Source organism: Pipistrellus kuhlii, unplaced genomic scaffold (assembly GCF_014108245.1).
Source record: "Pipistrellus kuhlii isolate mPipKuh1 unplaced genomic scaffold, mPipKuh1.p scaffold_m20_p_14, whole genome shotgun sequence".
NCBI lineage: Eukaryota > Metazoa > Chordata > Mammalia > Chiroptera > Vespertilionidae > Pipistrellus > Pipistrellus kuhlii.
The window spans coordinates 42,366,708-42,394,087 of NW_023425449.1; the positions used below are offsets into that span (position 1 = coordinate 42,366,708).

The 27,380-nt window shown below is 43.3% G+C and overlaps 1 long non-coding RNA gene across 1 annotated transcript; it reads left to right on the forward strand.

Annotated features, from left to right (window-relative positions):
- On the forward strand, window positions 1-26,178 carry LOC118718448. The gene is made up of 3 exons (XR_004987818.2): window positions 1-11; window positions 6,292-6,302; window positions 25,552-26,178. It is a non-coding gene; the product is annotated as an uncharacterized LOC118718448 (long non-coding RNA).
- The last annotated feature ends 1,202 nt before the right edge of the window (window positions 26,179-27,380 follow it).

Sequence of the window (27,380 nt, forward strand, 5' to 3'; positions counted from 1 at the left end):
GTGTGCTCTACGTTTTTTATTTAGTGGAATTCTGCCTTTGTTTGCTCCCTTGTCCTGACTGGACCTTAAGCGGAAAAGAATGTCCATATGAATGATATGATCAGTTTCATGTTTGTAGGAAAGAAAACTGAATCCCTGAGAAATCAAGTGTCTTAGCCAAGGCCCCTCAGTCAGTCAGCTGTGCTGGGGTTTAATCCAGGCCCCCTTCCAGCAGCATCCCCCACAGCATTGACTTTAAACTTGGATATAGAAACTTTGCATTTATTTTACCTTGAGTTTCTCTAATCTTTTCCCTAAATGAACAGCAAAAAGGAGGGAGAAGTTCTCGGCTGGCTGTCACCAGGACAGGGAAGGTGGAAAGCACCTAGCGGCCTTGGCTGTTCTCTGTGGCCCTGTGTGGGCTCCTTTGTGGAAGAGCAAATTGAAGCCCAGGCAGAGCATTGAGGCTGCTGACCGTGGCTATTAGGTGGCCTGACTTATGTCTGGAGGTAGAAACTCATTGATTAATGCAAAATGTGCAAGAGCAAATTATTTCTTCACTGTAATCCCTAAGGCATTTTTCTACTCCCTCCCTCCAAAGTTCTTATGTTTCTTTAAATAAAAGCTGATCAATGTCATTAAGAGATAAGAACAAAGCTTGGTAGAATCATTGAAGGGAGCATGAAGCTTCCCTGGGGGAGGCAGGCGAGGCCTGCAGAGGTGTGAGCACTCAGGTTGGCTCTGAAAGGATAACAGACTCTGGGGGCAGAGGTGGGAAAAGCCTTCAGGCTGAGGAAGAACTGGATGTGACAGGACCTCGGAGTGTTTGTTGAACTTTTAGAAGCTCGGTGGCAGGAGCACTGAGCAAAGTGTCAGGAGACAGTATAAGGTGAGACCAGGGTTTGGAAAATCTGGTACATCATACTGGAGAGTGTAGGTTTTATTCTGTAGGCAGCATGTAACAGAGGCTTTCAACCTGAAAAAAAAAAAAAGATCAACCAAGATCTTTTTTTTTTCTTTCTTTTGAATGAAAGAAACCTAGAGATGATACACATCATGACCTTGACAGAGAACCTAGTTGGAGAGATGTGATGAGGACCTGCAGTGTTAACAGAGATGGGGGCAGAGGCTCCGGAAGAATATGCGTAGATTGATGGGGGTGGGGGGGAAGGGGGAGTTGAAAGTAGGACTGAGGTTCCCATTCAATTAATTTGAGAACACAGATGCAGGTAAGGTTTTCATTTATTCAACACACCTTTCACTGACCATCTTCCACATTCTGGGCACTGCTTAGAATGACTGAGAAATAGTTCCTACCATCAAGAATCTCAATTCTTGTTAGCCTATAATCTAGTCACTGACCCTTCCTTAATTATCTGCTCTTGCAAGACCTGTTTACCTAAATACTGACATTTTACAGAAGCTATAAACCATGAACCATACACAACCCCCATAGAGGGTTATCAGTGTTGGCACCAGGCCAGGCCTTTAGGTGTTTTTTGCAAAGTACATAAAAGTCTGATCCTTATTTGGGGGACAAAGAAACCAAAAAGAAAGCTTCCTCCATATTGGTTTGCTCAGGATTTGGAAAGAGACTCCCCTGAGTAACTGTACTAGTAAATCTGGAAATAAATGTGTTTCCCCCCCCCCCCCCCCCCGGCCCCCCCCCCCCCCCGTATCTCTGGATACTCCTGTGTACTTTTCAGTCGCCTGGTAAATTCTGTAAAAAGGACATGCTTCCTGGTTTGCAGATGGCAGTCTTCTCTTATATCCTCACATGGTGGAGTGGAGAGCAGACAGAGAGGAAGTAAACCTCTTTTGTAATGTCTTCTTTTAAGGCCACTAATCCCATTCATAAGCGCTCCACCTTCGTGACCAACCAAAGGCCCACCTCCTATTATAATCACAACGAGGGTTTAGGATTCCAACCTGTGAATCTAGGAGGACACAAACATTCAATTCATAAAAAACACTTTTCTAAATATTTTACATGAATAACCTGTTTGTATTTTTATAACAATCTTCAGGGTGCTATTATAATCCCCACTTTACATGAGAGAAAGTGAAACACAGACAGGCTAGGTAGCTGTCCCGAGCCACGGAACCGGTAGTGAAGAGAGTGACATTTTAACAGGTGTGTGGCCCCAGTGACACTAGACACACTTCCTCTCTAATGGATATGTATGTGGGCATTCTGCGTGTGGAGGCAGGCTTGTTACAAATTTTGTTCTGGATGCTAATTTGGAGTAGCACCATATTAAAGTTTATTTTTCCAGGAGACTATTAGAAATTTTGATTTAGAAGCTGGAAAATAGGTGAGAACTAAAAATATAATTATAATGTGTATGTAAGGAAAACAGTGGGAGTGTATGTCCAAGGGAGATTATTTGGCTCCAGATTAGATGATCCTAGTCTGGGATTCCTAACACACAGGGTGAGTTTACAAAGGACAATCCAAGAAATGAAGGAGGAGGAATGTCCCAGGGTTACTAGGCAGGGGAGAGTGTGGGATACAGACATCAGGACAGAGTTTCTAGAAAGAGGGAGTGAGGGTGAACAATTGTCTGATCACCTGGCATTAACAGACTGTCACTTTCTTTGGTCTGTAAACTACCTTCTACAACCAGAAATCATCAGTCACTCTTAGAATGACCTTTTATTTTCAACCTTTTACAATGTAACTATCTTTGCAACAATAAAAATTGTTCTAAAGGAAACAACAATAATCTCCCAATAGCTAAATTCCATCACCTATTTTCAGTCCTACCCAACTTCTCTGAGCATTTGTAATGGACAATTTTCCATTGAATAAAGAAGCTTCTAGAACAAAGAAAGCTGTAGTCTGTTAATGCCAGGTCATCAAACAGCATTTAGGAAATCTTTTTTTTTAGGGGGTGGGTGGGAGGGGGGGTAGACAGAACAGACCATTGCAGCTACCATCCTTACAAGGGGACAAGTTAGCTCACAGATTTGGGATGGTCAGTCACAGAGCCTATTAGTTTTACTTCTCCTTCATTACATAGCAACTTAGTAATGTGTCCACAATGCATTTTTCCTCATTAATGCATTCATTTATCCAATAAGCAGAGCTAAGCACTTGTTAGTGCTATGTGTGCACACTGTATGCACGTGCAGGTGTGGGTGTGTGTTCAGGGGATGGGAGAGGAAATGGTGTTGGGAGGGAAGGCTGACCTGGGAAGCCTGCCAGGCAGAGGGATCCCCGTTTTTAAACTGTGTCAGTGCAGCGAGGTAGGGAGTTGTGGGACGTAATGTTATTCCTTGCAGAGGCCAAAATCAAGACTCGCTGATAGGGACTAGTTTGAATCAAATTTTGTTTCAGAAACGTTTAAAAACTATGTATGTCCTACGTGTTAATATTAGTACTAGTGATACTGACATGTCTCATGCTCTCCTTCCTGAAAACATGCAGCATCATCATATTGAAGCAGGATTTTTGGACTGGAACACGGGGTGTTCCCTGGGCAGGATGTCCTGGATTCTTTGTCTGCCGGAGCCAGAGAATGAATCCACAGACAGGAGGTGTATAGCAAAGGTGGAGATTTATTGAAGAACAAGTACAGTCTCCCAGGAGGGGAAAGGGAGAGTCCCACAGCAGACTCCCACATTCAGAAGGGGAAAGAGTCCCACAGAACTGATTCCCTTGTAGGGAAGGGGGGAGAGTCCCACTGAGTGCCTTTCCCCCGTGGCTTATAAAAGCTGCAGATCCTGGTGCCTTGATATTCCCCCTGATTGGTCACTATTCCCTTGGACTGGTTACTATAGTAACCAGAGCTCAAAGGTTGAACTTCACATGGGACTTGTGAGGTTCTCCCCACTCTTTCCTTATTATCTTCCTATTTCCTTTGGGCTTTCTTCTTCTCCTTCTGGATGCAGGGCTTCCTTCTCTTTATTTTGTAAAATACAGACCTTTTACTGTCCCCAGCTCCCCCATTCCATGGAAATGTACCTGTTACAGCTTTTCAGCTTCCCTATCCTATGGAAATATACCTTCTGCTGCTCTAAGGCACTGTGCTTCTTCCATGGTCCTCTTTATTTCTAAAATTTCCTAAACCTATCTCCCCCCTTCCACCCCCCCCAAAAAAAATTCCTGTTTCAATATTTATGAATGTGGGATGCGTATGCTATACAAAAATAATTTTATTAGCAAGTGTTTGTGCACTGAAACCACTATTTCCATATTTTATATCTTTTATTCTTTCTTAACGGTGACAGCTGCGCACGGTGCATGAAGATGGGTTGTCTCACCTGCGAAGCTCTGACGGAGCTGGCAGGAGGGAGAGCAGATTTCTCCTGGATGTGACTGCCTGGGCCGCCTGGGAAGCCAGCACTGCCCAGTTGAGAGAAGGGCTAAGGCAGTGGACACAGCGCTCGGCCTGACACAACAATCCTCTGCCAGGGAGGAGAATGGGAAAAACACAGGAAAGAAGTCAGAGGCAGAGGTGGAGTGAATGGGAAGCGAGGGAGGGAAGAGGAGGAGGCCAGCAGGGCTGGGTAGGGAGTGGAGGCTCCAGTAAGGCCTGTGTGAATGAACTTGGGAGCCTCTTTTGTGTTTGCTTTTCTTATTGTGGCAGGTGGTACCTGAAGGTGACTTTGTCCTAGTTTAAAGCTCACACCAAGCACCATGTGTGCTCTGTTTTCCCGTGACACCCCTCGCGCCTTGAAGACAGAAAACAGGGCTGTGCATTTGGCTGTAGGACCATCAGCAGGAACCAGCAGAAAACACAGGGAATGTTCAGCTTCCAGGTCAGATGGGGGTGGGGTAGGGGTAGTGGGGGTGGGGCGCTGAGATGCTAGAAGGACCCCAAGAATTATGGAGGAAGAAGGAAACCGACTTGCATTTGATGGGGGTCATTCTGTTGTGGGGTTGAACCCTGGGTTCAAAATAAGACCACCAGAAGCTGATGATTGATTAATAAAGCAGGCAAGGATTTATTGAAATAACTGGCCAGGACAGCCTCGAGAGCACCACACACAGGTGGACTCCACACGACTGCACCGTTTCAGGGGTAGGCAGTCCCTTTTAAAGGTTCAAACCACAGGAATTTTCCTTTGTTCCAAATTCTAAATCCTAAAGACTACATTCTAAAGACTGGGGTCAGCCCGCAGGGTCATTGCTAGTCACATCCTGCTGGACATTGGAATGTGGCCCTATCTTGCGATAGCTGATAACACAGAGGCAGAGCTCAGAGGTTATCTACAGTTTCTATCTCTGTAGGTTACTGAGTGAGTGGGAATCAATCTCCTGTGGTCCTGGTCCCAGGCAAGGGAAAATTGCCTTAGCCTCCAGGTCTCCACCTGGAAGCGGATTCTGTGTTTAACCAGGTGCAGGAGCCAGACTAGAGGGGTTAAAAGTCAAACAGCAGTTTTTACCTGAGATGTATATTCTTAATGTCTTATTTCAATTCTAGAAGCTGCGGACCCAGCTCCCCACCCCACTGAAGACGGGGAGAAAGGTGTAGCCCTAGTTTCATGAGAGCACCCCCCTTTACTGGGCAGGGCAGGTGCCTCTGATCTGCCCCGTTAGGACTACACACTCCTCCAGCCCAGGCGCCCTTTCTTCTGTTGTCCACTCCTGACATCCGCCTCCTTACATCCTGGTCAATATGAACAATGCCTGCCTCTGTGAGGCTTTCCACACAGCTTCAAGCAAAATCAGGCACCCGCCTGCAATGGTCCACACCCTCCCCCTCCCCCCTCCCCCCTCCCCTCCCCCAGCTCCCTGTTTCTCAGAAGTTGTCCGTTATGGGTTCCCCAGAGATGATGGGGCCCCGGGGCTGGACATGAGCTCGCTCCCCTCTCTGGCCACGAGGGCAGCCAGGTGCCCAAGGCCTTCCCTGCATCCTTCTGTTTAATCCCCGCTTTCCAGGGGGAGGACACTGGTTAATGTCCGGTGGCTCCGCGGGGTCTGCAGCCGCAGCGCCTGGGGAATCTTTGTTGACCGGGCGAATCAATGAACCCACAGATCACAGCTTTTGGACAAAGGAGGACCTGACGCAGGTGAAGCTAAAGGATTTGAGGACTGTTCGCAAAAGGCATGTCGAGATTGAAAGCATGTCTGCTGAGGCCTTAGGGTGCTTTAATGATAGATGGATCGATGGATTGATTGGCGCAGCCTCCATCTGGCTGCGCTGGGCCTGGGGAGAGGAGGCGGGAGAGGCAGGGGAGACATGCCTCTGAGCCAAGAACAGAGATCACTGCAAAGACAGCGCCCCCCTCCCCCCCTCCCGTCAGCACAGCCAAGGTCTCCCAGGGAATGGCACTGGTTCCTATAGAAATTCAAAAGGCGAGGAGGGAGCTGGCAGGTGCTTTATGCCTGGAGCCTGCTGACCACCACCTGTGCTGGGCCAGGCTGGGGTCTGATGGAAGCAGGCATTGGTTTCTCCCTCGCAGCAAAAGGAACTTAACTGTATTTTAGACGCATACAGTAAAGACGTGGAAAGACTTGCTTATGTCTGAATATTTCACTCATTTATGTCCCTCAGATTCTAGGACTTCCCGGTGGGTGGATAGCAACTTTGCTTAAAAATAGTGTCCTGACAAGGTGAAATCTAGCTCCCGTTATTAGAGGCATTTGACATTTTCAAAGTTGAGTGTTGTAAGAAGGGATTTATTTTAAGCGTATAAAAACCGATGGAAATCTCAGTTGATTATCAATAAAGTGGATCTTGGTAAAAAGTTGTAGTAATCAAGACATGTCGCTGAAACCAGTTTGGCTCAATGGATAGAGCGTCGGCTTGGGGACTGAAAGGTCCCGGGTTCGATTCCGGTCAAGGGCATGTACCTTGGTTGCGGGCATATCCCCAGTAGGGGATGTGCAAGAGGCAGCTGATCGATGACTCTCTCTCTCATCGATGTTTCTAACTATCTCTCTCCCTTCCTCTCTGAATAAAATCAATAAAGTATATTAAAAAAAAAAAAAAAGACATGTAAGCTGCTTAGGTACCGAAAATGCCAAAAATTTTGAGTGGGGCCAGGTTTGCATCCTTCTGCAAACTCCTCTGCACCTTGAGTATCGGAGGGGGGTGGGGTGGGCAGGTGAAGGGTGTTATTGACAGCCCAGTTCCAGATATGCAGCTGCCCGACTTCAGAGCAGGCTTGGGCCACAGCATCTTGGGCAAGTTACTTCCCGTCCCTGTGCCTCAGTTTACTCATTTGGGTAAAGGTGATATCGTAGGTTTCCTGTAATGGTTCAGTAAATTAGGATGCAAAGCACTTAGAATAGTGCCTGTCACAGGAAACCAGCTGATACGTTGAGTTGTTGTTTGTGATGGGGGGAATCAATACGGAAATCTCATGGCAGTCCAAACCTGTGTCTGCTTTTACCAGTCCTGGTTTAAGCATTATGAAGCAGGATAAGTCTCTATCCCACATGTGTCAAACACAAGGCCTGCGGGCCAAATCTGTCCCGCCAGGCCTTGCAATGTGGCCCGCACCGCGCTGTCATCACTGAGCTCCGCTGCGTTTCCATCACAATGACAGTTTATGACTGTTCAGTAAACCATTCGGCCGCGATTTAGGCTGGATTTTAGATTTTGGCCCCTTCTCTGATTGAGTTCGACACCCCTACTCTATCCATTGAGCCACCGTGAAAGGCAGCAGGCACGCAGAAATAAACAGGAGACGGGCCTCATCCTTGAATGACAAGCCGTTCAGACTCAACGACCTGCAATAACCCGTCACTCAGGGCAGATGGGCTAGCTGTTGTTTATGAAACCTCCATGAAATTGTATCTGCTGACGTGAAAATAGCGTCCCATTAATTCTGATGGCATTCTAATTGCTTTCCTCTCAGATGCACCGCGGTCAGGACCAGGAAAGAGCCTGCACTTAGGAACAGCCATCAGCCTTGTCCCTCTTTGAGTCACGTCTCCAGAATGAGGGGCCCTTCGCCACGGTTCTGAAAAATGACTGGAAAGTCCCTACGAAACAGTCCTCTCCTGAGATCAGCAGGTTTGTCATTTCAGAGCAAAATGCCCTTGTTTCTGCAAACTTCCAGCAAAGCAGGCTAGTAAGCAGACTGTGCATTCTATGCAGTGCCACTGCTCTTGCATGGTACCGGGTAAACATGGAAGGACTGATATGTGTCATGCATCCCCATTTGGGCGTTCTATAATTCCGAGTTTTGTGTTGGTAAGAAGAGCTAGACCTGGCAATAACACCACTGGTTGTCTCCATAGTGTTGAGTCAGTGGCTTCTGGGTGGCGGCTCTGAGAACCCGTCTAGTGGCTTTCTCTTACTTGAGAGTCCGCAGGTCCACGTCCTGGCGTTTCAGTGGTGTGGCATGCTCTGTGTCGGGCCAGATCTTGAGTACATTGGCATTGCTGGCCAAGAACTTGTTTCTCACAAAGCAACCCAGCTCCCTTGCCCGTGTCATAATTCAGATACCGTATGCTAAATCTGCTTTTGCCTAAATCTTATTTTCTACTCCCCAAAACATCAAAATGGGATTGTTTTGATACTCTATGACATCGTGATTTTATGCATCGTGCATTTCTGTGAATTTTAAAATTAGTTCCTTTGTAGAATAAGAATATAAGCTACACTGAAGCACAATAAGGCTGAAGACATGCTAAATGCTCCTCACCCTCACAAATACCATAATCACTCCGCAGATCTCCGCGAACAACCTCTCAGCAGGACAGAGAGGCCGTGCAGTTTACGGTCAGCTACCGCTGAGAACGTGCTAAAAGCTTTTTCTCGGACTGCCTGTCATTCTACAACTTGCAGACACGCCATGCTTCAGAAAGGCACTTTCCTGTGGATAATAGCTGAGAGCTTGTCACATGCTAAGTCACTGGAACTATTTCCTACGTGGTTCGGCAGGGAGGAAAATAGCATGCTCTCCCCAAGCCTCTTCTAGCTTCTTCCCGTGCCCCACCATCAGGGCACACTGTGTGGTATCACACAAAGGAAGCTGGGAGTGGTTCAGGTCTCCTGTGATAACTTACTTTGTGCTGTTTTAGTCCCCTCATTAGAGGCTGCTTCTTCCTTAATAGTGGCTTCTTACTGGATCTATCATTCTGTCTCTTTTCTGAGAAAGCATGAAATTATTGCATTAATATTTATTTTGCAAAGAAAAATAAGACATGAGGAAGATATTATGCCAGCATTACATGTGATAATGTGCAGAATCCTAGGTCTGTGTCATCAGCTCCCACAGAGGTTTGATATTTCTTGTCTTATAAATTCTGGGGAACACTGGCTTAAAAATTAGATACCTCCTCCTTCTTCCTGAAGATTAAACAAGCACCCCGGAAATCCTTGTAGCAATGAGCACATCGAACACCTTGATCTTGGTTCCTAATATCATTCTTCAGTAAAAGAAACATAGCTCATTAAGAAATGACTGATTGTAGGGTTTGGGTAGGGGATAAGATGAGTTTAATGATAGAACTCCCAATGACCAAAGTTGAAATTATTTAAACAAAATAATGTTAGATTATAACCCAGATTATAAAATAAATTTTCACAAGTCCATAGGTGATTAAAAGAATAATAAACAAAGGAGAATAGGCAAATCTCTTGGGCAGAAGGATTCCCAATAATTTACACAGATACTCCACTCTTGGTAAAATGGGATATAATTCTCCATTCCTGAAATGGGGATTTGGTATAGTGAGTGTTGAGAGGGGAAAAGGTGGGAAGTATAACTATACAACATCGAAAACTATTGCAGCCACATGGTCAAGGTTAATGTCAACAGCGATGGGTCATGTTGATAGTGTGTATCCAATACATGATGTGATAATGACAATACTTCACCTCTGTGTTCCTTCCCTATGCCCACTACCCCAGTTCTACCCTGAGAAATACATCAGACTAATCCCAATTGAAGGTCATTCTACAAGCTACCTGATTGGTACTTCTCAAAATTCAAGGTCATCAAAGACAAGGAAAGTATGAGGAGCTATTAGATTCCACAAAAGCCTAAGGAGACATGGCAACTAAATGTGATAGGATATCCTGGAAAGGGAAAAGATATTAGGTAAGACTAAGAAAACTTAAATAAAAGTATGACCTTTAGTTGATAATTCTATATTAACATTAGCTCATTGATTGTGACAAATGTACCACACTAATGTTAGACATAAATTTTAGGAAAAACTGAGTCCCAAATCTTCATACACAAATTTAAAATCCAAAATACCTGGAAAAATATATTTTTAAGATTTACAGCAATTTTATTTGGTGCCAAATCATTACCTGGTTTTGTCTCCTTTAATCCCATTCTAGTGGAAATGCTTATACTTTAATTTGTATATATTGTTGTCTGATTTTAGTATACTTCTCTAAAAACATTTCTAATGGGGTTACAAAATATGGTCTATGTATCACATTGCCTTTCTAGAATCCAAAACATTTGGGATTCCAAAATCCATTCTTTCCTCAAGGGTTTTGGTCCAGAACTGTGGACCTCTTGGGGTGTATCCCATTGGGTTTTGTGAGAATTATGGGATTCACATGACAAGCTTAACCCAGTCATAGTCACCTAATATACACCCGATAATCCTATCTAATAGAAGAGTAATATGCAAATTGGCTGCACATTCACTACACCCAAGTCATGACCACCAGACAATCAGGGTGAGTATGCAAATTAACCCAACCAAGATGGCGGCTAATTTGCATATCAAGTCTGCATAGAAAAAAGCCAAATGCTGCAGAAGGGAGGGAAGCTGCGGAGAAGCAAGCAAGTGGGACAGGGGAGACGGAAGGGAGGCAGGCGGGGAGGTGGAGAGTGCAGCAGGAAGCCCTCTTGCAGGAATCGTCCTGCAACGGGCTACTAGTAATTTATTATTATGATCATAATTACAGTTCCCCAAGTCAAACAAATGTTCTCTCTGCATCCTGAAATCCTGGGGGTCTCAGCTATTGGAATGGCTTGGAGGAGATCTGGTTCTCCAAACCAAGTTTTCAATGAGGACCCCTGCCCACTATGTACACATTGGTCACTGAGAGACAGTGGCCTGCCCCTTGCAGTTCTATTTTTGCTTCATGGATGGGATCCGTTCAAGAACGTGACCGATGGCTTGCACTGAGCAGAGCTGAAAGATGTCCCGACGCTGTGGTTTAATTTCTGTCCCACAGGCTGCTTTCCCACAGACTTCAGCGTGCTCTGACGCCTCCTGAATCTGCGGTAAAGTGTATGTTATCGCGCTCTCTCTGCTCCTGTTTGTGAGTGATGGGATTGTGCTCCCACATCTCTCCTTTCCCACAGAGCTACCGGGGAACAGAAGGCGGCCCGAGTCCATCTGCATCATCCTCACCTGTCCTGGTGGCAGTCCAGGTGGCACCAGGTTTATTTTCCTTGAGAGATAACCAAACACGGGAGGACATGCACGCTGCTGTCCCCTTCTGGAACCTGACTCAGACGCTTCCTTTTCTTCCTGTTCGGAAGCCCGTGGCAGGAGGGCCTGATCATGACCTGGCACCCACAGTTATTGTTCAGGTGCCAAGAGCGAGCTGACCAGGAATAGTTTCCACATGTTTTTGACTAAACATGGCAGCCCTGGCGTGTGATTCTTCCTGCTCCCAAAACAAAATTCCTTTATTATGACGCTCCTTTCTTTTTTCCTCTGTGTCCATTGCCTTTTCACTATATCAGCGGATCCTGCTCTCTCGCCCTTGTTAGTAAGCCACGTTTTGACTTTAGGGTTTCTTCCATTCGGGACTAGCCCTTGCTGTGGGATAGAAACACACACGCAGGAAGAAGCCCAGATGTTCTCTTTTGAGACACGAAGTCCTCAGAGGCATCAGTGTTGTTGCTGACCTTGTTTCTCAAAACCACTTCATTAGAGAAGGTCTGATTTCCATGTGGGAACCTCTGTGCCCCAGACCATTGTAAAACAATTGCAAAAAGCTTTTTATCAAGATATAATTGACACATTGCATTAGTTCCAGGTGGACAACATAATGGTTTTATATTTGTATATATTGCAAAATGATCACCAAAATAAGTCTAGTTATTACGTTTTACTACATGATTTCAAAAATTAAATTCTTCATGTGATGAGAACTTTTAAAATGTACTCTCTAAGCAACTTTCAAATCCAGGACACAGTATAGTTATCTGTAGTCACCACACTGTACATGACATCCTGTGCCTTATTTTACAACGGAAGATTGTACTTTTTAACCCATTTTGCCCACCCTCACCCTCCACCTCTGGTGACCATGAATACATTCTCTGCATTCTATGACCTTGGTTTTTGCTTGTTTGCTTAGATTTCTGATTGTATTGGCTACAAATGTGCATTACAGTGATACAGAGGTTATTCGCCTCAGAGTCCTATATCACGGCTGCAATGGTTTCAGCTGTGTGTAGCTGCAGAGATGGTTTTAGCTGTGTGTACCTGCAGGTCTCAGCTGTGTGTAGCTGCAGGTCTCAGCTGTGTGTAGCTGCTGGTTTTAGCTGTGTGTAGCTGCAGGGATGGTTTTAGCTGTGTGTACCTGCAGGTTTCAGCTGTGTGTAGCTGCTGGTCTCAGCTGTGTGTAGCTGCAGGTCTCAGCTGTGTGTAGCTGCTGGTTTTAGCTGTCTGTAGCTGCAGGGATGGTTTTAGCTGTGTGTACCTGAAGGTTTCAGCTGTGTGTAGCTGCAGGGATAGTTTAGGCTGTGTGTAGCTGTAGGTCTCAGCTGTGTGTAGCTGCAGGGATGGTCTCAGCTGTGTGAAATGCAGGTTTCAGCTGTGTGTAGCTGCTGGTTTTAGCTGCGTGTAGCTGCAGGTCTCAGCTGTGTGTAGCTGCAGGGATGGTTTTTAGGCTGTGTGTAGCTGTAGGTCTCAGCTGTGTGTAGCTGCAGGGATGGTCTCAGCTGTGTGAAATGCAGGTCTCAGCTGTGTGTAGCTGCAGGGCTCAGCTACTTTCTATTTAAACAGAGAAAGGAGCAAGTACAAGGACTGATGGGAGTTCAATGCCCTGAACATTCCCCACCTCCACGCCTTATGAGCTCCCTCCACTTGATAGCTAGGAGGCTGGCATTTGTAGAACTTGAACCGAAGTTCTTCCTATATTATTTATATTTGTATAAATGTGGGAATCAGAACGTAAGCTTTGAAGGGTATGAAGAAAAGGTAGGAGGACACAGGCCTGAGGCAGGGAGAGGTGCCATTAGCAGGAGGGAGGGACAAAATACCCATTGCTCATTTAAGACCCCCGGTGAGTCTAATCTCCTCTCAAGATGACCTATGCTACCCAGTAAACATCGCCCCTCCACATTTCCAGTTTTAAAACGACAACACAAGTGTGGGGCCATCCCACAAGCTCCGTTTCTAAAAGCACAGATGATCTCATTTGAAGAAAAAAAAAAAAAAGATCATTAAACTTGAAAAGTATTCAAAACCATCCCAGTAATTACCTTGGAGTCCAGGCTTCCCATGTGTGGCTTGTAACTGTCCTCAGTGTGGGCACAGCTGGAGCTGCTTCAGTGGGCTGACTGGTTCCTCGTTTTCCGTCTGCCACCTTTGGGTGCACAGAGGACTTTAGTCCTTTCTCCCTCCCTCTGCCTTTAATCATCTCTGCAAATAAGATGAAAGGCATCAGGAAAATTTCTCTAAAATAAAAAGTTATCACAACTACAATCGCATCAATAATAAAATTTAAGAGCTAGTCAATTGTCCAGGTAATTCATGTCAAGGTGAACCTTATCCTTTGAGATGATTAGGATAATGGCCATACACTCTTCATTTTCCAAGAATTGATAAACTCTTTCACATAGTATAAAACTTTAATGCTCTTTATTTAAATGTAAATAGAGGCCCAGTGTGCAAAATTCCTGCTTGGGGGCGGATGTCCCTCAGCCCAGCCTGCACCCTCTCCAATTTGGGACTCCTCGAGGAATGTCCAACCATCCATTTAGGCCACGCCCCCTAGTGACCCAAGCAGAGGCCCTAGCATCTGGGATTTATTTATCTTCTAAAATTGAAACTTTGTAGTCTTTAGCCAAGGCTAGGTCAAGCCAGGGCAGGCAGAAAGCTTGGTTCCTCCATCACCAAGGAAACCCAAGCCTCCTGCTCCCTCAGTGGCCACAGCCATTTCTGTTGGGATTTATTTATCTTCTATAATTGAAACTTTATAGCCTTGAGCAGAGTCCACGGTCAGCCAGGATGTGCAGGAAGCTTATCTTCCTCCATTGCCAGGGAAATCCAAGCTGCCTGCTGGCTCCATGGCCACAGTCATTTTTGTTGGGATAATTTGCATACATGCTCCTGATTGGGTGGTTGGCATGGCTTGTAGGTAAAGTGGAGGTATGATCAATTTGCATATCACTCTTTTATTAGATAGAATATTTTCTGTAAAAAATAGTTTTGGATTAAAAAAATAAACAGGAATCTATATAATCAATTAAATTAGTGATTAAAAAACTTTGAAATGTTGTGTGATAGACAGATTGCTTAGTAGGAAGAAAAAAATTGGCTGATGTAAGGGAGAGGTCCTGTGAGCATCTTTTAGGAAGCCAAACCATCTGTTCAATTGATTTATTTTCTTATTTTTAGATCTACCAAATAGTAACTTGTATTTTTAAAAGGGAGCATTCTAAAAAGCTCTTAAAGATCCACTTATCTGCCTATTTGCCCCAGAAATATTATTTCAAAAGCTGAATGCCTTTTAATATAATTGCAAAACAAAACTGCACACTAGTTTTTATAAATTCTATTAATTTTTAGATAGGATTTAGAATGATCTACAAAAAGCAATGTTCAGTTTTAATTACTATGAAAAGTGGGGAGCCAAGATTAGCCCCCTTTGCTGCCACCTATTGTTCTACCAAAGAAATGACTCACTTGTAAGACTTCTTTTTTGCATAAATTACTCATCAAAATGGTTATTACCAAAATTATGATCAGATTATACTCATGACACTTTTTCTTCGGGGATTCTTTTTGTCTCTAACAGTTGGAGAACAGGTTTTTGAGTGCTCATGCATGAGATTTAGACTTTCCTCCTGGCACATGCTGCAGGCATTTGAGAAGGTTGAATAGACAAAAACAAAGAAGGCTTCTGATTCCTAAACAAGCTCACATTACCCCAGAAGGCTTGGAAGCTCATCTTCATCAAATAAAAGCATTTAGCTTAATGACAGCACTCCTAGCCCCAGAAGTCAAATTTAAAGTCAAGATCCCCCCACTGCATGATTGCTGTGTGCTGGGCAGACCGTTAAAACCTGGAAATATAGACCTGACTGTATCATGGTCCCAGCCTTTGGACATGTCAGAATTTAAGAGAAGACAATGTCATTGAGAGAAGGAAGTGCCTTGTTCATATTGATAGAGAATGGACTGGTGAGGAATCAGGAAATCCAGATAGGAAGATATGTTTGTAATCTTGTTATGAGATGACATCAGTGAGAAGGAGTGTTGGTGATAAGAATGGGGAAGATATAATGAAAGAGATAATCTAAAGCACATGTGTCAAACACAAGGCCCTCGGGCCAAATCTGTCCCGCCAGGCCTTGCAATGTGGCCCGCACCACGCTGTCATCACTGCACTCCGCTGCGTTTCCATCACAATGACAGTTTATGACTGTTCAGTAAACCATTCGGCCCACGATTTAGGCTGGATTTTAGATTTTGGCCCCTTCTCTGATTGAGTTCGACACCCCTAATCTAAAGATTGAGACTCAGTGACTAAACGGGTGGAAGAGAAAAGACTATTTCAAGTTTAGGATGAGGTTGGAAGGGGGTGTTGGTTGGCAGGAAAAAATGGTTCTATCCCTATGTTTCACTTAGCAGGAGATTCATGCAATTACTGCAACTATCTGAAATGTACCACCCTCCACACACACACACACACACACACACACACACACACACACAAAATCACAATAATAAACCAATGAATAGAAGTCACATGACCGACAATTGAGTTGCTTCAAAATAGATACAATGATAGGATCTCAGAGTAAGCTCCTATATTCTATCCATATTAGATTATTTTTGTCTCTGGCTAAGATGCTATTAACTTTCATTTTAGAAACTACTTTCACTTAGTTAAAAAATTAATGCATGGTAATTGGGACAAGGAACAAGTTGGGGGTGGGATAATTTACAGAGGAAGCTCTAAGTCTTGGTGACTGCCAAACTTTCTAAATAGTGTAGGCTTCAAATTTCCCCTGATTTTCCATTTTAATATCACCTCCTTGTCTTTCTCAGAATCTTTTGCTGTTTACCTTATACTGATTATCTAGCCAGGAGAGTCAGTTTGGGAATGCCCTGGTGTGCGTTAGTAAGGGCTCTCCTGGGGAGGGAGCTTCTGAGTCAGAAGACTGGCCTGGTGCATGGCAGCCAACCATGTATTAACTACAACAACCGAAGTGATAATAATGCACACACTTCTATGGCACTAAGCAGGTGCCCAGCACTGTTCTAAGTGCTTTACATATATTAGGTTAGTGAATCCTCCCTCTGACCTTGTAGTTCAATGCTACCACTACCCCTGTTGCACAGATAAGAAATGGAGCACAGAGGTCACACAGTGAGGGGTGGGGCTAGGATGCAAATTCAGGAAGTCCATGCAAATCCAGAAAATCCGTGTCCCAGCTTGTGCTTTTACCCTCTGCCCAGGGCCCTTGGCTGCACCTTAGTGTCAACAGCCGGCAAAGGTCCTTCCAAAAGGAAGTATGCTTGTTTCACAGTATCCAAAGCATGCAAGCTGTAGACACGCGAAGCTAAAGGTATTATATCTAGGCTGGTATCTGGTGTTTCAAGCCATCCTTTCATTCGAACGGTCTATGCAAGTCTTATTTTCTCCCCGCTGACTTTATAGGTAGACAGATTAATTCAATGAACTAATGGACCATACATCCATAAACTGGTACTGTGTGTTGTTCTTGTCAAATGACTCTTCTCATTATTTTTAGGATTAATAAGCCATTTTATTGAGCATCCTCTGGTTCACAATTTCTGATTAACCTGTTACATTGTTCTTGATAGATTTCTCACATACATTCTAAATATTTAATTACTCTTCACATATATAGAGTATCACATAATAGGAATATGATGGAATAAAAATAATAAAATTTGGAACATAGTACACAGTATAAATAAATTCATTTTTCTTTTAATATTTTCCTACTAAATTATCTAAATTACAAACCTAGCAACGGCTCATTTTAAAAATGAAGCAATATATTTTTAAATAATAATATCTCTCTATTCTTCCATTTCTACTCATCAATATCTTTCTATTCTTCCATTTCTACATTAATAGCCTGGCCTATGAAAGACACAGAGAGAAGAGTGACCAGTGAAAATACAAACATAATAATACAAATCCCAAATCAATCCAAGCTAACACACACACACACACACACACACACACACACACACCCAACACCCTCCCCTCGAACCCCACACACACATCTTCCAACATTTGTCCAAACATTTGTGATATATCCACTCAACTAAAATTGTCTATGTGAAGTAATCAGAGGGGTGTGGGAAAGAAATACTCACACACACGAATACTCCTCTTGGGTATCACTTGTATACAGCTTGTACATTAGGAATATTCCTGATGGATGGCATAGTGATAAAAAGGCAGTCAGTCACAAGTCCTATGTCAGCATTCACCAGGAATCAGCAAGCCATTAGTCTGAGATACGCTTGTATATATTTGTATTTGTTTAGACAAGGATACAGGTGCAGAAGGGCACACACTGGGCTGTTAGCATTGTTACCAGAGAGGCGGCAGTGGAGAAAAGGAGCAGAGAAATGGGATGGGGGCACAATTAGCTTGTTCTTTGTATATTTTTGTTCTATATTGCTCTGTTTGCCTCAGTATTATTTTTTACTTTTTAAAATTAAAAATATGTATAATGTAAGGGATGTTTAAAAGAGGAAAAGATTCAACAGCAACAAACACACAGCCGAATAGGTATGTCTTTCCACACCTTTATTCTTGTTCCCAGAAACATAAACACATGTGGGATTTATTTTATATAAAAACTGAATCATATTATATCCTTTAATTTACTATTTGATTTTCCCATTGAACAACACACAACACATTCTTTTACACAGTCACATAACATTCCATAGTTCTTCCATCAGCACGCATTATATTAGGTTTATGCCACCAAGGCCAGTGCTGGACATGCACATTTTATGTCTTTGGGATAAATCCCAATGTGGCTTTCCAGGGACAGAAGTCATAGTACTTTAGTTTTAAGAAATGTTGTTGCTGTATCAATTCCCAAAGACTGTAGCAACTCGCTTTCTTCCAATATTGACTGTTACACTTAGTTTATTTGTTTTTAACTATAGATCAGTTTAATTTTCTTTTTTTTCTTTTTTTTTTTTTAAAGATAGGGTGAAGCATTATTTTTTATTTTATTTTTTTAAATATATATATTTTATTGATTTTTCACAGAGAGGAAGAGAGAGGGATAGAGAGTTAGAAATGTCGATGAGAGAGAATCATCGATTAGCTGCCTCTTGCACACCCCCTACTGGGGATGTGCCCACAACCAAGGTACATGCCCTCGACCGGAATCAAACCCAGGACCTTTCCAGTCCATAGGCCGACGCTCTATCCACTGAGCCAAACCGGTTCCCACAGATCAGTTTAATTTTCAAAAAATGGAGTCTCACTGCAGTTATAATTTGCATATTTCTGACCACTTGTGTAATGAAACATTTTTATTTGCTCATTTTTCATTTTAATTCCTGTCTTGTAAATAGTTTGTTAAATTCAGTTACTCTATTGGGCTACTTTTCTTTTATAAGACTGGCAAGAAATTATGTAAAATACACTCTCTCCCAGTTGCAATTTTTTCTAAGTCATTGGTATTTTATTTTCTGTCATAGTCTGATATGTGAGATATTTTTGTTTTGAGGGCCAGGTTTGTTTTTTTATTATTCCAATGATTCTGGAGTCCCTGACTTATTGAGATTCCTCATGCTAAGTTTATATAACAACTAGAGGCCCGGAGCACGGAATTTGTGCATGGGAAGAGTCTCTGGGGTGGCTGGTGATAAGGGCCAATCAGGTTCCCCTCCTCCCTAACTTCTCCCCTCCTCTTTCTCTCACCACCTGTATCTGCCACCACCCACCCCTGGTTCCCTGTCCTAGCCCGGCCCTGGCCCTGATCAGGTGATTAGGGCCTGCCAGCCTAGTGGAGAGGCCAGGAGGTTGGCTGGTAGGCCCCACCCCTGATTGGGGTGGGGGTGGGTGATTGAGGGTGGGGCCAGCTGGGTGGGAGAGAGGCTGTGGGGGAAATTAGGGCCCTGATCAGGCCAGTTGGTTGCTGCAGTGTGTGTCATAGTGACCGGTCATTCTGTCATTCTGGTCTCTTGGCTTTCATATGTCTAAATTCTCATGGATTCTATGGTAATATTTTAGATTAAAAATCATTTAAGTCATTCATTCATTTGTAAATAAGAATAGTTTATTTTACTTTTGTGAATTTATAGTATTAGGTATTTAAGTTTATTGTGCTGAAGCTTTGTCTTGGAAGTTTAACAAATTTGAATTAACAATAGTTAAATATAAGATTTTTCTTTTTCATAACTGAATGGAAATCGTTATAATATTTCACCATTTGTAGTATTTACTATTGATTACTTAAACTTCAATATGTTAGGTAATTTTATTTTTTTATTAGAATTTTTATTAGGAAAGAGCTTACTTTTGTCATATACTTTCTCAGCATCTATTGCTATAATCGTGTATTTTACCCTCTTTAATTTAATGGTGCAGTGAACTGTGCTGACAGATTTTCTACTGTTGAATCACACCAATAATTTTAATAGAAAGCTTACTTACCTATGAATCATTTAATATGCTACTAGGTTTGATTTACTTAGAGTTTTGCATTAGCTTTAGTGAAATTGGCCTACAGTTTTGGTTTTTGAATTATCATTGACAAATTGCAGTATCAAAATTTTTGCAACTGAGAAGCATTGCAGCATGGTGCAGAGGAGGCAGGAAGCTGAACGGGAGCAGGAGCTGGGTGGGCACCATGGTAGGGATCACCACCACTGAGGCAGAGCCAGGTTCCGCAGCAGGGGCCCCATGATGCCAAAGAGAGGGCCGAGTGCCCCCAGTGGGGAGTGGCGGGAGAAAGGCAAGCTCAGGAACAGGCTGAGGCTGAGGTGGCCTCCTTGAACTTTAGGATCCAGCTGGTTGGAGGGGAGCTGGACTGTGCTCAGGAACGCCTGGCCCCTGCCATGCAAAAGCTGGAGGAAGCTGAAAAAACTGCCGATGAGAGTGAGAGAGGTATGAAGGTTACTGAAAACCGAGCTTAAAATGATGAAGAAAAGATGGAACTCCAGGAAATCCAACTAAAAGAAGCTGCTGGAAACCAAATCAGTTTCACTGAAAAAGAGATGTTGACAGGAAGCCAGGAAGGCTGGTCAACAACCTTAATTGCTCTAACCTTTAGTTGAGATTTTGTTAGCTGGAGCAGAATCTACCTTGTCCATGAAAGTTTCTGTTATTTCCTGCCTAAGGGCTACATGTAAATTTCTGTTTATGTTGCTTAAGATGTTTTCCCCAAAGCCTCAATAAAAGGGGATGGCAGGGCCAGAGCAGGTGTAGTTCTCCCACTAGAGTTGGACTACCGCCTGGCCCCCCAAATCGCCAAATTGAATTTCTTTGTCTCTTTTCATTTGTGTGCGGCTCTTCTCCAGAAGCTGAACCCTGAATTGGAACTCTTTCTACGCGGGCCGTGAAAGAGAGTCCTATATCTGGCGCCCAACGTGGGGCTTAAGAATCACTCCAGAGAAGGTACAAAAAGAAATACCTTTCCAATATCTGGGAACCATAATTGAAAACCAAAGCATTAGGCCTCAGAAGGTGGAGATAAGAAAAGATAGTCTTAAAACTTTAAATGACTTTCAGAAATTATTAGGAGACATTAACTGGTTAAGACCTTATCTGAAGATATCTACAGGAGAAATGACAAATTTATTTAGTTTACTCAGAGGTGATTCTAATCTTTCTTCTCCCCGAACTTTAACTAATGAAGCTAGGAATGAATTGCTAAGGGTTGAGCAGGCAATTTCCTCAGCTCAAGTAGCACGGGTACAGCCCGAATTGCCTTTATTGGGACAAATTAACCCTACTGCAAATAGTCCCACTGGAGTCATCTTTCAAAAAAAAATTCTCCTGCCATTATTGAATGGGTCCACTTAGGGCATCAATCCTCTAAAACTGCAGTTACATATGTAGAATTATTGTCCCGATTATTATTTCAAATTAGGAAACGTCGTAAACAGCTTAGAGGGGAAGAACCCCAGTGTATCTACCTCCCCCTCACTGGGAAGCAAATAGAAATGTTATTTCAGACTGATATAAATTGGCAAATTGGGTTAAGTGGATATTCAGGGGAACTTAGCTGTCATCTATTAAAAGATAAATTATTACAATTTTTATATAATACCTCCATCATTATACCAAAAAATACTAGGCAGGAACCTATTCCTGGAGCTTTAACTGTTTTTACTGATGGGTCATCAAATGGGAAAGCTGCCTATCATACAATAGATTCAGACCGAGTCATACTGACCAGTCATACTTCTGTACAAAGAATTGAACTAGAAGCTATTAAGGCTGCATTGCAGGATTTCCAAGAACCTCTTAATATTGTCTCTGATTCCTTTTATGCTGCAAACTTAGTGAATAGAATTGAAACTGCCAGATTGAAATGGCTTAGTAACCAAAGTTTATTTTTACTATTCAAACAAGTTCAGCAGATTGTACAACAGAGACAATATCCTTTTTATATCACTCATATCAGGGCTCATAGTGTCTTACCTGGTCCTTTAACAAAAGGAAATGCACAGGCTGATCAACTGGTTGCTTTATTGAAAGAAGCTTTAGAATCTCATCAGCTTTTACATCAGCCTGCCAAAATGTTGTCTAAACAATTCTCAATCACTCGACAACAGGCAAAACAGATTATTAAGGAGTGTCCAACTTGCATGTTACATCTACCTCAAGGGCCTAACACAGGAGTCAACCCCAGAGGTTTGCTAAAAGACCATATCTGGCAAATGGATGTAACACATTATAATTCCTTTGGACGCCTTGGGGCATTACATGTCTCCGTAGATACCTTTTCAAAAGTCCTATGGGCTACTGCATCTACAGGAGAAACAGCAAAACAGGTTATTAATTATTGCCTAGCTGCTTTTGCCATCATGGGAATTCCAAAAATTATTAAAATTGATAATGGGCCTGCTTACACAAGCTGTCAATTCCAGGAATTTTGTAAAAGGTGGAAAATTCAGCACATTACAAGAATACCATATAATTCCCAAGGACAGGCCATTATTGAACGACAGCATCAGCGGCTAAAATCCCAACTTGAAAAACAAAAAGGTGGGATGATGGAGAAATCACCTGCAGGTAGGCTGCACCAAGCCTTAATTACTTTAAACTTTTTCACTTGTGATGATGAAGGAAGGACGCCTATGGAAATACATTGGCATCAGAGTAAAACAAAAGAAAATGGTCTAGTTAAATGGAAGGATCCTGAATCTGGTTTATGGAAGGGACCTGATCCATTGTTAACGTTTGGCAGAGGGTATGCTTGTATATTCCCAGAAAATTTTTCCAAACCAGTGTGGATTCCTGCTAGAAATATTAAACTGCAACAGGGATCCAGGAGAGAAACTAGCCAGACTAATGAGGACCTTGCGTCTGGAGCCACACCATGCAGCTGCAGACAATCAACTACTCCAGCTACAGAGGGCAGTGACTCCAAGCAGTCCACTGAAGATGAGCAGGAGGACGAGCCGGACAGCAAACAGCCTGGAGAACACCTGGGGCATGGTGAAGAAGACAGTACAGACGCCTGACACCTGAGAATGTCTTTCTTGCCATGTTAGCAGTATTCATCTGTACGGTAATATTACCTGGAACAAATGTGGAAGTGTTTAGGACTTACGTTCCTGACCATTCATGGGTAAAAGCCCTTATGTGGGCTGATCCCTTGCCAATGTAGTCACCAATAATACTAAGCACCTTGGTCATCCAGGAAGAAAATGGGTGGGGCAAGGAAGTATAATTACACAGATGTTGCCACCCAGCTTCCCTTTTTGTATGACACAAAATAAAACCAATGCTCCTTTGTGTATAAAATTAAAGAGAGGTTTCTGGTTTGCACCAAAGTAGAGGAATATCACTACTTGCTCCTGGGAGAGGTGCAGAGAATGTAACTAAGACCTTGTCTATACTAAAAGAAATTGACAGCCAGTTTGAATTTGAATTGCCACTGGCTTAGAGCAAAGAATATCCTTGCATGGTATTATTCTACAATGTCATTTATAATTTTTGATATTTTACAACAGCATATTGTACAATTATTCCAAACAAAATTAAAAATCTAATTTTTGAATGTTTGGCAGCAATTTAAAAGGACATGAAAGGATTTAATCCCTTCCACTGTGTGGAAAGCCTCACTGGGAAGGCACTTGAGCATTCTATATTGGCCTTTCTTGCCTTATTTGCAAAGAGGGACCCTCTTGTCACAATCCAATTGCCCACAGCTGTTGCCAGAGTTTTCAATTCATGCTGAGGTTAAAGCCTCGTGGTGGCCGGTACCATGAATCTGTCTCTCACACAATGGCGTGAGCTGGGATCTCCCTGGAGAAGAAACCTGGTCCCCAAGATATGTGATCAATGCCGGGGCCCCACCAGCAGGCGAGGGGATCCCAAGGCAGCTACTGGGCATGGAGGCCATAAGGGCATAGGCTACCAAGGAGACAGAACTGAACCTCACATCACCCTGCTTGGCCCCGGAGGATGGCTGGTTAGCCAATGACGGGTAAGATTCCTCAAGGGAGGGACAACCTAAGACAGGCACAGCCACAGAGGGCCATCAGGAGAGGACTTGGGGGCCAACAAAGGTGAGGCACAGATCCTCACCCCCCAACGCTGCAGGGGCTTGAACACTCGCCCTTTTGAGGGATGTCTCCTGCCCCATGGCTACTTCATGCTCCCCATACCCAGCTCAGATTGGTACCCAGGCAACAAACAGATTTGGTTCAGCTCAGATTGAGACCCAGCTACAAACAAGAGACTTGGCACAGCTCTTGTTGAGACCCAAACAACAGAGAAGTGGCTGATGGCGACTGTCCTACATCTAAATCCAGCCTAAATCTACAAGTGCTCAGGGCTTTCTCAAGGATGCATATAATCTTTTCCATTAATATTTACAGAGTAAACTAAAATTGTTGTTAAAGTATTAAATTTGACAGTAAAATAGTCAAGTTTTCAGATTAATTTAAATTGGCTAAATGAAATGTGTTAATATTCAAGAAAATTTAATTGTACAACAGGCTGTTCCTAAAGTATTAACCAAAATTTCTATTGGTAGTCCATTTCGTGGTAAAATTGTTTAACATACAATAAACCCTAAAGCAGTCATAGTTTTTGTACAAAAAATTAAAATTTACAAGTTATCAAAACAGCATTATAAAAAATTTTTCCAAAAGCCTCCTAATAATTAAATAGAAAAAAGGGGGATAGTGGAAAATACCATGTAAGAAAAAATGTCCTGTAAGTAAGTTACATCTAGAAAAATTTCTTCTTTTGAAAACCAATTTTCATTTGTAATGATAACAGTAAGACGGCCATGAAAAACACACATAGTACCAAAATAAGTCAAAGAAAAATTGTTTGGGCAAAAAATTAAAAGTATCCCAAGTAAGATTTATAGAAAAGATTCCTTTATTAATTTTGGTCGAGATATGTTTGTATATTTTCAGAAAACAACTCCAAGACCATGTGGATTCCTGCAACAGAGAGGAATTGACAGGAGTGCTCCAGCCATAAAGACAAGAGGAAAAACAGACCAGAGATGGAAGATGCTGACGACACCTTGCCATACGAGCAGTCAGCAGATGTGCGCTGCAGGTTGTCCAGGACCAAACCAGAGGTCGGACCTGCATTGCCACCATTTTTCCACCATCCGGATACCATTGCTGACATGGACTCAGAACTGTTGGACATTAAAATTGGACTCAAAAAACTGACATTGAATCTGGGATTCAAAAACTGTTGGCCCAGAAAGAAACTTACTGCAGACTGATTTCATTTGACTCTCAGCATTGCTTGTTTCATTTTTTGTTTATTTCTAGTCTACATATGCAAAATTTTTTAAGGAAAGAAAACGGGGGAGATGCTGGAAACCAAATCAGTTTCACTGAAAAAGAGATGTTGACAGGAAGCCAGGAAGGCTGGTCAACAACCTTAATTGCTCTAACCTTTAGTTGAGATTTTGTTAGCTGAAGCAGAATCTACCTTATTTGTCATGTGTAAGTTTCTGTTATTTCCTGCCTAAGGGCTACATGTAAATTTCTGTTTATGTTGCTTAAGATGTTTTCCCCAAAGCCTCAATAAAAGGGGATGGCAGGGCCAGAGCAGTAGTAGTTCTCCCACTAGAGTTGGACTACCGCCTGGCCCCCCAAATCGCCAAATTGAATTTCTTCAAGTCTCTTTTCATTTGTGTGCGGCCCTTCTCCAGAAGCTGAACCCTGAATTGGAACTCTTTCTACGCGGGCCGTGAAAGAGAGTCCTATAAGAAGCTAAGCACATTGCAGAAGAGACAGAAAGTATGAAAAGGGGGCTCATAAGTTGGTGATTATTGAGGGAGACTTGGAATGCACAGAGGAATGTGCTGAGCTGGCAGAGTCCCGTTGCCAAGAGATGCATGAGCAGATCAGACTGATGGGCCAGAATGAGGTGTCTGAGTGTCGCTGAAGAAAAGTATCCTCCAGAAGAAGACAAATATGAGGAAGAGATCAAGATTCTTACTGATAAACTCAAGGATGCAGGGACCCGTGCTGAGCTTGCTGAGAGACCGGTAGCCATGCTGGGAAAGACACCTGATGATTTGGAAGATGAACTGAAATGCACTAAAGAGGAACACCCTGTACACAAAGAGGCTGGACCTGCTCTGCTGGACCTGAGTGAGATGGAGCTACCCAGTCCCGCCCTGCCCTGCTCCTCCCTCTGACCCTGACTCCGCTGAGGCCAGCCGGCTTGAAGTGACCTTTAAACTGAGGTTGATCTTTAACTGGAAGGCTGCTTTCTCCTTTCACTGCCTCCACCCTTTCCCAACCCATGTATCTTTTGTCCAATTGTCTGTCTCTCAGAGACTTGGATTGGGCTAGAGGCTGAGCACCTTGGGAAACAACATTTAAGGGAATGTGAGCACAATGCAAAGTGTCTTAAAAAGCATGGTGTGGCCGGAACCGGTTTGGCTCAGTGGATAGAGCGTCAGTCTGCGGACTGTAAGGTCCCAGGTTCGATTCCGGTCAGGGGCATATACGTTGGTTGCAGGCACATCCCTGGAAGGGGGTGTGCAAGAGGCAGCTGGTTAATGTTTCTCTCTCATCGACATTTCTAGCTCTCTCTCTCCCTTCCTCTCTGTAAAAAATCAATAAAATATATATTTTTTTAAAAAAGCATAATGTGATGTGCACGTTTTGTAATTGCCTTTTTTGTTGTCGGTGTATTCCATTGCTCAGGGTGTCCTGGGTCTGTCTGGTACGTCTCACTTCCTCTCACCCATAGATTCTGATTGGTGGAACTTACTTTTTGTTGTGACTTAACTCTTACTCCCAATCCTCAAGAACCCTAAAAAGCAAATTAGCACACTCTTTTCTTTTTCAAGTTTTTTTTTTTTTTTTTTTTTTTTAATTAACTTGTTAATAAGCAGAAACGGGATTACTTAGTCCCAGAAGCCTTTTAGGATCGCTCATTCTCTCTCCTTGAGGACCCTGGACGTGCTGCCTGACGGCCGTTCATCTCTGTCTTAGTTCTTTCAATGGAAGAGAATAGCCTTTGATTTCCCAGCTTGGCTTTCCCTCCCTAAGTAAAGGAGTGCCTTCGAGAAGTTTCTCTTCTTGTTGTGATGTTGCTTGGGGTAGATGTCATTCCCCCTTGTGTCATGGGGCTGTTTCTTCTCTGCATCTTACCTTAGGTGCCATGACTGGTTGCCTCCTGCTGAGGTGGTCAGGGCCTGCAGCTCCTCTGGATGCCTGACTAGGGTCTCTTCCACTGCTAGCACATAACCCCGTCCAGCTCCCCGCCATCGTGTTGGGTGCTACTCAAAGACCCACTGGCAGGGAGAGGTCACAAACATCCCTGGGGGCCCTGGAGAACTCTGCATGCACGTCACTGCGGAATTCTAGAGAGAGGAGGAGAGAAAGGAAACCAGTGAATAAAAGGGTCGAAGATGTGGATTCTACTTGGAAAACAGGTAACCTGCCATGTTTAGTAAAATATTTAATTATTAGAGGCCCAGTGCATGAAATTCAAACACTGAAGGTAGGTGTGCCTCAGCCTGGCCTGTGCCCTCTTCCAGTCCGGGAGCCCCATGATTGATCACCCCAAAAAGGATGGCCCTGTCCACTAGCCTCAGTGTCACCA